Source organism: Triticum aestivum, chromosome 7D, assembly GCF_018294505.1.
Source record: "Triticum aestivum cultivar Chinese Spring chromosome 7D, IWGSC CS RefSeq v2.1, whole genome shotgun sequence".
Taxonomy (NCBI): domain Eukaryota; kingdom Viridiplantae; phylum Streptophyta; class Magnoliopsida; order Poales; family Poaceae; genus Triticum; species Triticum aestivum.
The window spans coordinates 604,578,770-604,595,251 of record NC_057814.1 but is presented as its reverse complement, the minus strand read 5'-3'; positions in this window follow the sequence as shown (position 1 = coordinate 604,595,251).

Here is a 16,482-nt window from a genome sequence, read left to right as displayed (position 1 = left end):
ATGACACTCCCAGTTCTATTTCAGAGGCCTATGCATCTGAAGATGCTGACTACTGGAAGGAAGCGGTTCGTAGCGAGATGGATTCCATCTTGGCGAATGAAACTTGGGAGATAACTGATCGTCCTTATGGGTGCAAACCTATAGGATGCAAATGGGTATTCAAGAAGAAGCTTAGGCCTGATGGTACTATTGAAAAGTACAAGGCTCGGCTCGTGGCTAAGGGTTATACCCAAAAGGAAGGTGAAGACTTCTTTGATACTTACTCACCTGTGGCTCGACTGACCACTATTCGAGTTTTTCTTTCACTAGCTGCCTCACATGGTCTTCTCGTTCATCAAATGGATGTTAAGACTGCTTTCCTAAATGGAGAGTTGGACGAGGAAATTTATATGGAACAACCAGATGGGTTTGTACTAGATGGTCAGGAAGGAAAAGTGCGCCAGTTGCTGAAGTCTTTGTATGGACTCAAGAAAGCACCCAAACAGGGGCATGAGAAGTTTGAAAGAACTTTAACAGCTGCAGGCTTTGTTGTAAACGAAGCTGACAAATGTGTGTACTATCGACATGGTGGGGGCGAGGGAGTTATCCTTTGCTTGTATGTTGATGACATTCTGATTTTCGGAACAAATCTGAATGTTATTAAGGAGGTCAAGGATTTCCTATCTCGGTGTTTTGAGATGAAGGCTTTAGGAGTGGCTGATGTCATTCTGAACATCAAGTTGTTGAGAGACGATGATGGTGGGACATTGCTTCAATCTCACCATGTGGAAAAGATCTTGAGTCGCTTTGGCTATAGTGACTGCAAGCCCTCTCCAACACCATATGATGCGGGTGTGTTACTTTGAAAGAATCAAAGAATTGCTAGAGACCAATTGAAGTATTCTCAGATTATTGGCTCGCTTATGTACTTAGCCAGTGCTACAAGACCTGACATCTCTTTTGCTGTTAGCAAACTGAGTCGATTTGTCTCAAAACCAGGAGATGTGCATTGGAAAGCTCTAGAGAGAGTTTTGCGTTATTTGAAAGGCACTGCAAACTATGGAATTCACTACACTGGGCACCCAAAGGTGCTTGAAGGGTATAGTGACTCAATCTGGATCTCAGATGCTGATGAGATAAAGGCCACAAGCGGATATGTATTCACTCATGGAGGTGGCGCTGTTTCTTGGAAGTCTTGCAAGCAGACCATCTTAACGAGGTCAACAATGGAAGGAGAACTTACATCACTAGATACAGCTACGGTCGAAGCAGATTGGCTTCGTCGGCTCTTGAATGACTTGCCGGTTGTTGAGAAACCTGTACCGAGTATCCTTATGAACTGTGACAATCAAACTGTGATCACGAAAGTGAGCAGCTCAAAGGATAACATGAAGTCATCAAGACACGTTTAGAGAAGGTTAAAGTCTGTCAGGAAAATGAAAAACTCCAGAGTTATTGCATTGGATTATATCCAAACGTCTAAGAATCTGGCAGATCCTTTTACTAAGGGTCTATCTGAAGGAAATATGCCCTAGATGCAATAATAAAGTTACTATTTATTTCATTATTTCATGATAAATGTTTATTATTCATGCTAGAATTGTATTAACCGTAAACTTAATACATGTGTGAATACATAGACAAAATAATGTGTCACTAGTATGCCTCTACTTGACTAGCTCGTTGAATCAAAGATGGTTAAGTTTCCTAGCCATAGACATGAGTTGTCATTTGATTAACGGGATCACATCATTAGAGAATGATGTGATTGACTTGACCCATTCCGTTAGCTTAGCTCTTGATCGTTTAGTATGTTGCTATTGCTTTCTTCATGACTTATACATGTTCCTATGACTATGCGATTATGCAACTCCCGTTTACCGGAGGAACACTTTGTGTGCTACCAAACGTCACAACATAACTGGGTGATTATAAAGGTGCTCTACAGGTGTCTCCGAAGGTACTTGTTGAGTTGGCGTATTTCGAGATTAGGATTTGTCACTCCGATCGTCGGAGAGGTGTCTCTGGGCCCACTCGGTAATACACATCACTATAAGCCTTGCAAGCATTGTAACTAATGAGTTAGTTGCGGGATGATGTATTACGGAACGAGTAAAGAGACTTGCCGGTAACGAGATTGAACTAGGTATTGAGATACCGACGATCGAATCTCGGGCAAGTAACATACCGATCACAAAGGGAACAACGTATGTTGTTATGCGGTTTGACCAATAAAGATCTTCGTAGAATATGTAGGAGCCAATATGAGCATCCAGGTTCCGCTATTGGTTATTGAGCGGAGACGTGTCTCGGTCATGTCTACATAGTTCTCGAACCCGTAGGGTCCGCATGCTTAACGTTCGGTGACGATTTGTATTATGACTTTATGTGTTTTGATGTACCGAAGGTAGTTCAGTGTCCCGGATGAGATCGGGGACATGACGAGGAGTCTTGAAATGGTCAAGACATAAAGATCGATATATTGGACGACTATATTCGGACATCGGAAAGGTTCCGAGTGATTCGGGTATTTTTCGGAGTACCGGAGAGTTACGAGAATTCGCCGGGGAGTTTAATGGGCCAAGATGGGCCTTAGTGGAGAAGAGGAGGGGCGTCTAGGGCTGGCCGCGCGCCCATCCCCCTCTAGTCCGAATTGGACAAGGAGGGGGGGGGCGCCCCCTTTCCTTCCCCCTCTCTCCTTCCCTTCCTTTCCCCCTCCTACTCTGATAACCCACAAGTATAGGGGATCGCAACAGTTTTCGAGGGTAGAGTATTCAACCCAAATTTATTGATTCGACACAAGGGGAGCCAAAGAATATTCTCAAGTATTAGTAGTTGAGTTGTCAATTCAACCACACCTGGATAACTTAATATCTGCAACAAAGTATTTAGTAGCAAAGTAATATGGAAGTAACGGTAACGGTAGAAAAAGTAATATTTTTGGGTTTTGTAGTAATTGTAACAGTAGCAACGGAAAAGTAAATAAGCGGAAAACAATATGTGAAAAGCTCGTAGGCATTGGATCGATGATGGAGAATTATGCCGGATGTGGTTCATCATGTAACAGTCATAACATAGGGTGACACAGAACTAGCTCCAATTCATCAATGTAATGTAGGCATGTATTCCGAATATAGTCACACATGCTTATGGAAAAGAACTTGCATGAGATCTTTTGTCCTACCCTCCCGTGGCAGCGGGGTCCTAATGGAAACTAAGGGATATTAAGGCCTCCTTTTAATAGAGTACTGGACCAAAGCATTAACACATAGTGAATACATGAACTCCTCAAACTATGGTCATCACCGGGAGTGGTCCCGATTATTGTCACTTCGGGGTTGCCGGATCATAACTCATAGTAGGTGACTGTAGACTTGCAAGATAGGATCAAGAACTTACATATATTCATGAAAACATAATAGGTTCATGTAGCGACCAGACCTCAAATGGTCTGTGCTGCTGTGCACCAGTGTCATCCCTGGATCAGTAATGTTGACACGCACAGTACAAATGGAGGATTTATAACAGAGTAGCAATCACACACTTATTACATCGAATATCTCCAAAGAGAATAAGTATGATAAACATGGCTTAAGGCCATCTAATAACGATAACAGCGGAAGACTTGGAAGATAAGTGAGTCCATCAACTCCAGCGGCATCACTGAGTATAAGACCACGACCTAAGGCACCTTACTCGTCGTCTGAAAAGTCTGCAACATGAAACGTTGCAGCCCAAAAACGGGTCAGCACATAGAATATGCTGGCAATGTAACACATAGAGAATAATGAACAATAGTAATGCTATACTACATGCATGTATGGCTGGTGGAAAGCTCTATGGTTACAATTTTGCGAAAAGCCAATTTTATCCTACTTCAAAGGAATAAATTTTATTTAACTATCATGGTGGTTGTGAAACATTGAGATGGTTGACAGCATCTCAATCCCAATTAAATGTCATCAATAACCCAACAAAATTAATTAAAAGTAACATAGTGATGAGATTCACATGATAATCCAAGTACTAGATACTCAAGTTGTCCATAACCGGGGACACGGCTAACCATGATTAGTTTGTACACTCTACAGAGGTTTGTGCACTTTTCCCCACAAGACTCGATCTCCTCCGTTGGATTACTCGCACTACATGGTGTTTGAGTAACGGATGACCGAGACACAGTCTTTCAGAAGTGTTTGCACCTTACGTATGGGTAGACAGTTACACCTACTTTCCCCTACATCTGCTAGTCTACCACTGTAAGAGTTCACACAACTTAGTCAACTATGCTAGAGCCCATAATAGCTTGCGGCTGCACACGGAAGTTTCTAGCATGAATAATCTCATGATCCCTTTGAACCTGGGTGGCGGTCCAAAAGAAAAACAGGCAATCCTGGAATACCCAGGTACCTCAATCCACCCAGATGTGAGTTTTAGTTGCCACCTTAAGTAAACCATTAATTAACAATCTCACATCTGTCATGAATATCTCTCAAACCCAATCCACGTCTACGAGCATAGCATGGCAATATAATAGCAAACGTAGAAGTAACTCCCAAGGGTTTGATAAGAAAACAGGTAATAGGTACTACCTCAACTACTTCCCGATACCCACAATTTAATTAGATCCTAATCATGCAATGTTTGAGGAATAGATCTAATGCAATAAAACTGGGTATGGAAGGTATGATCAAAGTGTTACTTGCCTTGCTGATGATCCGCAAAACCTAGCGATTCGAAGTAACAAGCGGCACACTCCGGGTACTCTATCGCAAACAAACAAGCATACAATCAGTACTCATCTAATGCACAGGTAAAACTCGAACGAAAGATCCAACCAGAAAGTTCAACTTAAGAACTCCGGTTTGCAAAAAGAATCAACTCGAAAGAAGCAACGAAAGTCAAACTGCGAAAGAAAGAAGCTTTGTTTACTAATATGGATCTAGGTCAAATTTTACTGTAGCAAAATCTTGTTTGAGTAGGTTAAACGGAAAGAGAATTTCGAGATGAAACTCTAGGCTATTGAATCGCCTGATTCCGATAAACGAGCGAGAAGTTAAACAGAAACGAAGATTCGATCAAAAATCGAATCTGAGAAAATAACGGAAAAATCCGACGAAAAAGAAAAACGGACGAACGGTTAAAGAACGGACGTTCGTTAACAGAGAAAAACCGACGAACGCGTTCGTTAAAACGAACGGTTCGGTGAACGCTCGCAAAATAACAAAACCAAAAAAACCGATCTAGGGTTTTTTTTAAAACGAAGGGTTTTTTTTAACAAAAACCGGCAACGAACGGGGCAGGCAGTACCTCGTCGGGGCGGCTCCGGCGGGGCTCCGGTGGGGCGCGGGGGTGCGGGGGCTCGGGGGAGGGCGAGGGCGGCGGCAAACGGCGGCGGCGGCGGCTCCCGTGCGGCGGCGGCTCGGCAAGTGCGGCGGCAGCAGCTCGGCGAGTGCGGCGGCGGCGGGCGAGGTGAGAGGAGAGAAGAGAGGGGGGGGGGGGGTGCTCCGCTGGCTTGGGGAAGGGGGCGGGCGAGCGGGGCGGCTCCCGTGTCCATGGCGGACACGGCAGCGCGACGGCGTGCTGGGGAAGGAGATCCCGCGGGCGGCTGGGCCTCGGCTGGGCTCGGCCCGGCGGGCGCGCGCGTTTTTTTTTAAATACGTTCCGCGGAAAAATTCGTAGAAAAATAAATAAAAGTCAGAAAAATATAAAATAAATTTTCCCGTCTAGTTAGAAAATCTAGAATAGGGTGAACATTGTTTGTAACACAAAAAAATATTTTAAAACATGCAATATTTTTAATGCAATAAAAATTGCAAATAAAATCCGAATAAATTCCAATAAATGATTTTAACATTTTTCCTCCAGTATTTCAATAGTTTTGGAGAAGTCATATTTTCTCCTCTCATATATTTTGTTTAATGAAATATTTTTCCGGAGAGAAAATAATTAAAACCAAAATCCTCGTCTTATTATTTGATGAAAATCAAATATGAAAATTCGAGAAAATCCCCAACTCTCTCCGAGGTCCTTGAGTTGCTTAGGATTTATCGAGGATTTGTCAAAATGCAATAAAATATGATATGCAATGATGATCTATGTATAACATACCAAATTGAAAATTTGGGATGTTACAAACCTACCCCCCTTAAGATGAATCTCGCCCTCGAGATTCGGGTTGGCTAGAAAACAGGTGAGAGTGGTCCTTCCGTAGATCTTCCTCTCGCTCCCAGGTGGCTTCATCTTCCGTGTGGTGACTCCACTGGACTTTGCAAAACTTGATAACCTTGCTGCGGGTAACTCGGCTGGCATACTCAAGAATCTTAACTGGTTTCTCCTCATAGGTCAAATCACTTTCCAGCTGAATCGCTTCCAGTGGCACAGTATCTCTCAGTGGTATCTCAGCCATCTCTGCGTGGCACTTCTTCAACTGCGAAACGTGAAATACATCATGAACTCCAGACAATCCTTCGGGCAATTCCAGCTTGTAGGCAACCTCTCCCATACGTTCCAAAACTCTGTATGGTCCGATAAAACGGGGCGCTAACTTTCCCTTAACTCCAAAGCGCTTCACTCCTCGAAGTGGTGATACTCGAAGATACACTCGGTCTCCAATTTCGTGAACTATCTCCTTTCGTTTTGAATCAGCATAACTCTTCTGCCTGGACTGGGCTACCTTGAGCCTATCGCGAATCAACCTCACTTTCTGATCAGACTCCTTAATCAAATCTGGTCCAAACAGCTGACGGTCTCCAACTTCGTCCCATAACAACGGTGTTCTACACCTCCTTCCGTACAAGGCTTCGAAAGGGGCCATCTTCAAACTGGTTTGATAACTGTTGTTATATGAAAACTCCGCATATGGCAAATTGTCGTCCCAACTAGATCCATAATCTAGTGCACAAGCTCTCAACATGTCCTCCAAAATCTGGTTGACTCTCTCGGTCTGTCCATCTGTCTGTGGGTGAAAAGCTGTACTAAATTCCAGCCTGGTTCCCAATGTTTCATGTAACTGCTTCCAAAACTTCGACGTAAATTGGGTTCCTCTGTCTGATACAATGGTCCTCGGAACTCCATGCAAACATACGATCCTGGTCATGTATATCTTTGCCAACTTAGCACTGGTGTAAGTGGTCTTTACTGGAATGAAATGAGCCACTTTCGTCAAACGGTCGACTACAACCCATATTGAGTCATAGCCTGAACGAGTCCTGGGTAATCCTGTGATAAAATCCATGCCTATTTTATCCCACTTCCATTCGGGTATCGGCAATGGTTGTAGCAATCCTGCTGGCTTCTGATGCTCTGCCTTCACTCTCTGACACACATCACAAACTGCTACATATTCTGCAATATCCTTCTTCATTCCGGTCCACCAGAAAGTATTCTTCAAATCCAAATACATCTTGGTATTCCCTGGGTGAATCGAGTACGGTGAATCGTGGGCTTCTTGCAAAATCAACTTCCTGATCTCCGGATCATTTGGCACATATACGCGGTCCTCAAACCATAAGGTATCGTGCTCATCCTCACGAAATCCCTTGGCTTTTCCTTTGCTCATCTTCTCCTTTATCTCTTCAATCTCCTTGTCTGTCTTCTGAGCTTCTCTGATCCTTTCCATCAAGGTAGACTGAATCTCCAATGTTGCTAAATAGCCTCTTGGGACTATCTCCAAACATAGCTCGCGAAGGTCCTCGGCTAACTCCTGAGGTAACTCTCCTGTCACGAGGGTGTTGACATGAATCTTGCGGCTCAACGCGTCTGCTACTACGTTAGCCTTTCCAGGGTGATAATGCAATCTCATATCATAATCTTTAATGAGCTCCAACCATCTCCTCTGTCCGAGATTTAACTCCTTCTGCGTGAAAATATACTTCAAACTCTTGTGATCCGTATACACCTCACAATAGTTTCCGATGAGAAAATGTCTCCATGTCTTCAATGCATGCACCACGGCTGGTAACTCCAAATCATGCGTAGCATAATTCTTCTCATGGGGTTTAAGTTGTCGTGAAGCATATGACACAACTCTTCCTTCCTGCATAAGCACTGCTCCAAGTCCTCGACGAGAAGCGTCGCAATAAACTTCATAATCCTTGCGTTGATCCGGCAGAATCAACACTGGTGATGTAACCAATCGTTCCTTCAACTCTTGGAAACTAGCTTCACATTCCTTAGTCCAATTGAACTTGGTGTCCTTCTTCAATAGCTCAGTCATGGGCTTAGCAATTTTCGAGAAATTCTCGATGAATCTCCGGTAGTATCCTGCAAGTCCAAGAAAACTCCGGATTTCTCCAACTGTCTTGGGTGATTCCCAACTTGTCACTGTGTCAACCTTGGCAGGGTCCACTGCTATTCCTTCTCCGGAAATAACATGTTCAAGGAATCCAACTTCCTTCAGCCAAAATTCACACTTGCTGAACTTGGCGTATAACTGATGTTCTCTGAGCTTCTCAAGTACCAATCGTAAATGCTCCTCATGCTCTTCCTCATCCTTGGAAAAGATTATAATATCATCAATGAACAACACTACGAACTTATCCAAAAACTCCATAAACACTTTGTTCATCAGGTTCATGAAATAGGCAGGTGCGTTAGTCAGACCAAATGACATAACGGTATACTCATACAATCCATATCTGGTGGTAAATGCCGTCTTGGGTATATCCTGCTCTCGAATCTTTAACTGATGGTATCCTGATCATAGATCGATCTTGGAAAATACTTTAGCTCCTTGTAGGCGGTCAAACAAATCATTGATCATCGGCAGTGGGTACTTGTTTTTGATGGTCACTTCATTCAATCCACGGTAATCAACAACCATCCTCAGCGATCCATCTTTCTTCTCCACTAGAAGTACTGGTGATCCCCAAGGTGACGAACTTGGGCGAATATAGCCTTTATCCAGTAACTCCTTGATCTGCTTCTTAATTTCCTCCAAATCCTTTGCGGGCATCCTGTACGGTCTCTTAGATATTGGGCCTGTGCCTGGCAAAAGTTCAATCAAGAACTCAATGTCTCTGTCTGGCGGCATGCCTGGCAACTCTTCTGGAAATACATCCGGATAATCCTTCACTACTGGTACTTCCTCCTGTACAACTCCTGATAAGGAATTCACTTGAGTCCTCTTCGGCATATGCCGGGATACATACTTGATCCTTTTTCCTTCCGGGGTTGTAAGCAAAATCGTCTTGCTGGCACAATCGATGTTTCCTCCATACAACGATAGCCAATCCATTCCCAAAATGACATCCAAACCTTGCGATTCCAAAACAATGAGGTCTGAGGGGAAAACACGCCTACCAATGGCCAATGGTAACTGAAAACATCCTTGGGTTGCCATATACTCTGCTCCTGGCGAGGTTACTAACATAGGGGTTCTGAGAACTTTGGTGGACATCTTAAACTTATTCACAAATCTGCTTGATATGTATGAATGCGATGCACCAATATCGAAAAGAACGGTTGCAGTAAATGACTTAACCAAAAACTTACCTATTACTGCATCAGGCTGAGCTTCAACCTCCTCCACGCTCACGTGGTTCACATGCCCTTTGTTGAACGGGTTCGGCTTCTTCCCAGAGCTTCCATTGCCATTTCCATTTTGGGCTTCAGGACATTCATTGGCATAATGTCCATTCTTCTGGCACTTAAAGCAAGTGACTTGGCTCAGGTCCCTCTTGGCTGGGGTAGATGGGTTGGTGCGGTTCTGTCCGTTGCTTCCTCCATTCCCATTACCATTTTTTTAGAGCCATTATGGTTGTGCGAACTACCTCCTCCATGGGTATGCTGAAACTGTCCTCCCGGCTTCGGGGTAAATCGTGGCTTCTGCTGAGCTCCGGAATTATACTTCCCTTGTCCATACTTCCTCTTACGGTTTTCAATCTGCTGTTGCTTTCCTTCAATCATGAGAGCTCTATCTACCATCTCCCGGTAGTTGTTGAAAGTTGCTACCATCAACTGCATACTCAGCTCATCATTCAGTCCTTCCAAAAACTTCTCCTGCTTGGCTGCATCTGTAGCAACGTCATCTGGTGCATAACGTGCTAACTTACTGAATTCCTCAACATACTGGCCTACGGTGCGTCCTCCTTGGCGTAGGTTGCGAAACTCACGCTTCTTCATAGCCATAGCTCCTTCTGAAACATGTGCTGTACGGAAAGCTTGCTGAAACTGGTCCCATGTGACAGTGTCAATGGGGTGCGTGGCTGTATAATTCTCCCACCATGATGCTGCGGGTCCATCTAGCTGATGTGCGGCAAAACGCACTCTTTCCGCATCTGTGCATCCTGTAGTGGTCAACTCCCTTCCAACTTTGCGGAGCCAATCATCTGCAACAATCGGCTCGGTGCTACTGGAAAACACCGGCGGGTTTAGCCTTAAGAAACGGGCTAAGTGATCAACATGTGGTGGTGGCGGTGGGTTGTTGTTGTTGTTGTTGCCTTGGTTCTGCACTAACACTTGCATCAGGGCATTCTGTTGCTGAATCAACTGGGTGATCTCTGGTGGGAAAACAAATCCGGTATCGTGTCTCGGAGGCATCTGATAGGTTTAGAAAAGATGAGAGTTAAGAATAGAATGAGGTCTAGAGAGAAAACACTACCCATATGCTCATGGGACAAATACAATCAATATCACTCAATCAATCCAAACAAGGCAAAACAATCGATCTAACTAGCGTTACAAAGTGCTTGAACTATACTATTTAATGGGGGAAAACTACTACTGATATGGTGGTCTAATAAAATAATTCTAATCCGTTGAAGACTCCATGATGTCTGCTCCGGCTTCATCAACCCAGTCATCTTCACTTGGTTCCGTGTCGGTGTCGTCGATGATGATGTAGTTGTCCGGACAAGTGCATTCGTCGACTTCTGCTTTTGGCACTGGATTTCCCATGAATACTCCAATCTTCTTCTCCAGGTCGTCATTCTTCGCTACTAGTGCGTTGATCTCCTCCAAATAATCTTCGCGTGTAGCTTTGAGTTCTTCTTGGAGCTCCTTGATCTTGGTTAATGCCTTCTTCAGTTCTTCCTTGTCCGTGCACATCTGGTTCTCCTGGCGACGAATATGTTGATTTTGCTCCTGGATGAAAGCTGCAATTGATCCATCCTTCTTGGTTCTGATCATCTCCCATTGCGCGTCTCGGCGTCCACAAATTTGGTAAATTGTATCCTTAAGCTCCTGGTGATAGACTTCTCCAATGCGTCCCATGGCGATGTGTGCGGCCATGCTCTTCCCTAAAGTCCAAGTTGGTGCTTCAAAATCCAATCTTATGGGTTCAGTAACTGGCACAAACGTCCTTCCTGGAATGAGAACTTGAATCTTCCAGCTCTCCTCTTCGGGTAATGTGGCATTGTATGTTCCGGTGATGCTTGGTATTCCTATGTTCAAGTACTTGGTGACTTCCTTCAAGTGTCGACCAAACGGCGTGTCTTCATCTGGTTGCATGAACTTGCTCCTTGCATTCGCCATTCCTAAAAGAGTAGAAAGTGGAGAGGGGTCAGAAATGAGAAGAGAGAAACTTTCTAGGGCTTAAGCTTAGTGCTCGTGTCCTACAGTCAGCGTGTGCTCTGATACCAACTTTGTAGCGACCAGACCTCAAATGGTCTGTGCTGCTGTGCACCAGTGTCATCCCTGGATCAGTAATGCTGACACGCATAGTACAAATGGAGGATTTATAACAGAGTGGCAATCACACACTTATTACATCGAATATCTCCAAAGAGAATAAGTATGATAAACATGGCTTAAGGCCATCTAATAACGATAACAGCGGAAGACTTGGAAGATAAGTGAGTCCATCAACTCCAGCGGCATCACTGAGTATGAGACCACGACCTAAGGCACCTTACTCGTCGTCTGAAAAGTCTACAACATGAAATGTTGCAGCCCGAAAACGGGTCAGCACACAGAATATGCTGGCAATGTAAGACATAGAGAATAATGAACAATAGTAATGCTATACTACATGCATGTATGGCTAGTGGAAAGCTCTATGGTTACAATTTTGCGAAAAGCCAATTTTATCCTACTTCAAAGGAATAAATTTTATTTAACTATCATGGTGGTTGTGAAACATTGAGATGGTTGACAACATCTCAATCCCAATTAAGTGTCATCAATAACCCAACAAAATTAATTAAAAGTAACATAGTGATGAGATTCACATGATAATCCAAGTACTAGATACTCAAGTTGTCCATAACCGGGGACACGGCTAACCATGATTAGTTTGTACACTCTACAGAGGTTTGTGCACTTTTCCCCACAAGACTCGATCTCCTCCGTTGGATTACTCGCACTACATGGTGTTTGAGTAACGGATGACCGAGACACAGTCTTTCAGAAGTGTTTGCACCTTACGTATGGGTAGACAGTTACACCTACTTTCCCCTACATCTGCTAGTCTACCACTGTAAGAGTTCACACAACTTAGTCAACTATGCTAGAGCCCATAATAGCTTGCGGCTGCACACGGAAGTTTCTAGCATGAATAATCTCATGATCCCTTTGAACCTGGGTGGCGGTCCAAAAGAAAAACAGGCAATCCTGGAATACCCAGGTACCTCAATCCACCCAGATGTGAGTTTTAATTGCCACCTTAAGTAAACCATTAATTAACAATCTCACATCTGTCATGAATATCTCTCAAACCCAATCCACGTCTACGAGCATAGCATGGCAATATAATAGCAAACGTAGAAGTAACTCCCAAGGGTTTGATAAGAAAACAGGTAATAGGTACTACCTCAACTACTTCCCGATACCCACAATTTAATTAGATCCTAATCATGCAATGTTTGAGGAATAGATCTAATGCAATAAAACTGGGTATGGAAGGTATGATCAAAGTGTTACTTGCCTTGCTGATGATCCGCAAAACCTAGCGATTCGAAGTAACAAGCGGCACACTCCGGGTACTCTATCGCAAACAAACAAGCATACAATCAGTACTCATCTAATGCACAGGTAAAACTCGAACGAAAGATCCAACCAGAAAGTTCAACTTAAGAACTCCGGTTTGCAAAAAGAATCAACTCGAAAGAAGCAACGAAAGTCAAACTGCGAAAGAAAGAAGCTTTGTTTACTAATCTGGATCTAGGTCAAATTTTACTGTAGCAAAATCTTGTTTGAGTAGGTTAAACGGAAAGAGAATTTCGAGATGAAACTCTAGGCGCTTGAATCGCCTGATTCCGATAAACGAGCGAGAAGTTAAACAGAAACGAAGATTCGATCAGAAATCGAATCTGAGAAAATAACGGAAAAATCCGACGAAAAAGAAAAACGGACGAACGGTTAAAGAACGGACGTTCGTTAACAGAGAAAAACCGACGAACGCGTTCGTTAAAACGAACGGTTCAGTGAATGCTTGCAAAATAACAAAACCGAAAAAACCGATCTAGGGTTTTTTTAAACGAAGGGTTTTTTTAACAAAAACCGGCAACGAACGGGGCAGGCAGTACCTCGTCGGGGCGGCTCCGGCGGGGCTCCGGTGGGGCGCGGGGGTGCGGGGGCTCGGGGGAGGGCGAGGGCGGCGGCAAACGGCGGCGGCGGCGGCTCCCGTGCGGCGGCGGCGGCTCGGCGAGTGCGGCGGCGGCGGGCGAGGTGAGAGGAGAGAAGAGAGGGGGGGATATAAAGGGGGGGGGGTGCTCCGGTGGCTTGGGGAAGGGGGCGGGCGAGCGGGGCGGCTCCGGTGTCCATGGCGGACATGGCGGCGCGACGGCGTGCTGGGGAAGGAGATCCCGCGGGCGGCTGGGCCTCGGCTGGGCTCGGCCCGGCGGGCGCGCGCGTTTTTTTTAAAATACGTTCCGCGGAAAAATTCGTAGAAAAATAAATAAAAGTCAGAAAAATATAAAATAAATTTTCCCCATCTTGTTAAAAAATGTAGAATAGGGTGAACATTTTTTTAACACAAAACAATATTTTAAAACATGCAATATTTTTAATGCAATAAAAATTGCAAATAAAATCCGAATAAATTCCAATAAATGATTTTAACATTTTTCCTCCAGTATTTCAATAGTTTTGGAGAAGTCATATTTTCTCCTCTCATATATTTTGTTTAATGAAATATTTTTCCGGAGAGAAAATAATTAAAACCAAAATCCTCGTCTTATTATTTGATGAAAATCAAATATGAAAATTCGAGAAAATCCTCAACTCTCTCCGAGGTCCTTGAGTTGCTTAGGATTTATCGAGGATTTGTCAAAATGCAATAAAATATGATATGCAATGATGATCTATGTATAACATACCAAATTGAAAATTTGGGATGTTACAGTTCAGATCTGAAATCATGGCACTCGGGCCCTAGTGACAAGCATTAAGCATAGCAAAGTCATAGCAACATCAATCTCAGAACATAGTGGATACTAGGGATCAAACCCTAACAAAACTAACTCGATTACATGATAAATCTCATCCAACCCATCACCGTCCAGCAAGCCTACGATGGAATTACTCACGCACGGTGGTGAGCATCAGGAAATTGGTGATGGAGGATGGTTGATGATGACGACGGCGACGGATTCCCCTCTCCGGAGCCTCGAACGGACTCCAGATCGGCCCTCCCGAGAGGTTTTAGGGCTTGGCGGCAGCTCCGTATCGTAAAACGTGATGAATCCTTCTCTCTGATTTTTTTCTCCCCGAACACGAATATACGGAGTTGGAGTTGAGGTCGGTGGAGCACTAGGGGGCCCACGAGGCAGGGGGCGCGCCCAGGGGGGCAGGCGCGCCCCCACCCTCATGGACAGGTGGTGGGCCCCCTGGCCATGATTCTTTTGCCAATATTTTTAATATTTTCCAAAAATAAGTTCCGTGGAGTTTCAGGTCATTCCGAGAACTTTTGTTTCTGCACATAAATAACATCATGACAATTCTGCTGAAAACAGCGTCTGTCCGGGTTAGTTCCATTCAAATCATGCAAGTTAGAGTCCAAAACAAGGGCAAAAGTGTTTGGAAAAGTAGATACGACAGAGACGTATCAACTCCCCAAGCTTAAACCTTTGCTTGTCCTCAAGCAATTCAGTTGATAAACTGAAAGTGATAAAGAAAAACTTTTACAAACTCTGTTTGCTCTTGTTGTTGTAAATATGTAAAGCCAACATTCAAGTTTTCAGCAAAGATTATAACTAACCACATTCACAATAACACTTAGGTCTCATGTTTACTCATATCAATGGCATAATCAACTAGCGAGCAATAATAATAAATCTTGGATGACAACACTTTCTCAAAACAATCATGATACGATATAACAAGATGGTATCTCGCTAGCCCTTTCTGAGACTGCAAAACATAAATGCAGAGCACCTTTAAAGATCAAGGACTGACTAAACATTGTAATTCATGGTAAAAGAGATCCAATCATAGTCATACCCAATATAAATTAATAGTAATGGATGCAAATGACAGCGGTGCTCTCCAGCTGGTACTTTTTAATAAGAGGGTGATGACTCAACATAAAAGTAAATAGACAGGCCCTTCGCAGAGGGAAGTAGGGATTTGTAGAGGTGCCAGAGCTCGATTTTAAAGCAGAGATAAATAATATTTTGAGCGGCATACTTTCATTGTCAACATAACAACCAAGAGATGGTGATATCTTCCATGCTACACACATTATAGGCGGTTCCCAAACAGAATGGTAAAGTTTATACTCCCCCTCCACCACAAGCATCAATCCATGGCTTGCTCGAAACAACGAGTGCTCCAACTAACAACAGTCCCAGGGGGAGTTTTATTTGCAATTATTTTGATTTGATTTGCATAAAGCATGGGACTGGGCATCCCGGTGACCAGCCATTTTCTCGTGAGTGAGGAGCGGAGTCCACTCCTCTTGAGAATAACCCGCCTAACATGGAAGATACGGATATCCCTAGTTGATACATGAGCTATTTGAGCATACAAAACAGAATTTCATTTGAAGGTTTGGAGTTTGGCACATACAAATTTACTTGGAACGGCAGGTAGATACCGCATATAGGAAGGTATTGGTGGACTCATATGGAATAACTTTGGGGTTTAAGGGATTGGATGCACAAGCAGTATTCCCGCTTAGTACAAGTGAAGGCTAGCAAAAGACTAGGAAGCGACCAACTAGAGAGCGACAACATTCATGAACATGCATTAAAATTAATAAACATTGAGTATAAGCATGAGTAGGATATAATCCACCATGAATATAAATATCGTGAAGGCTATGTTGATTTGTCTCAACTACATGTGTCAACATGTGCCAAGTCGAGTCACTTAAATCATTCAAAGGAGGATACCACCCCATCATACCACATCACAACCATTTTAATAGCATGTTGGCACGCAAGGTAAACCATTATAACTCATAGCTAATCAAGCATGGCACGAGCAACTATGATCTCTAATTGTCATTGCAAACATGTTTATTCAAAATAGGCTGAATCGGGAACGATGAACTAATCATATTTACAAAAACAAGAGAGGTCGAGTTCATACCAGCTTCTCTCATCTCAATCAGTCCATCAT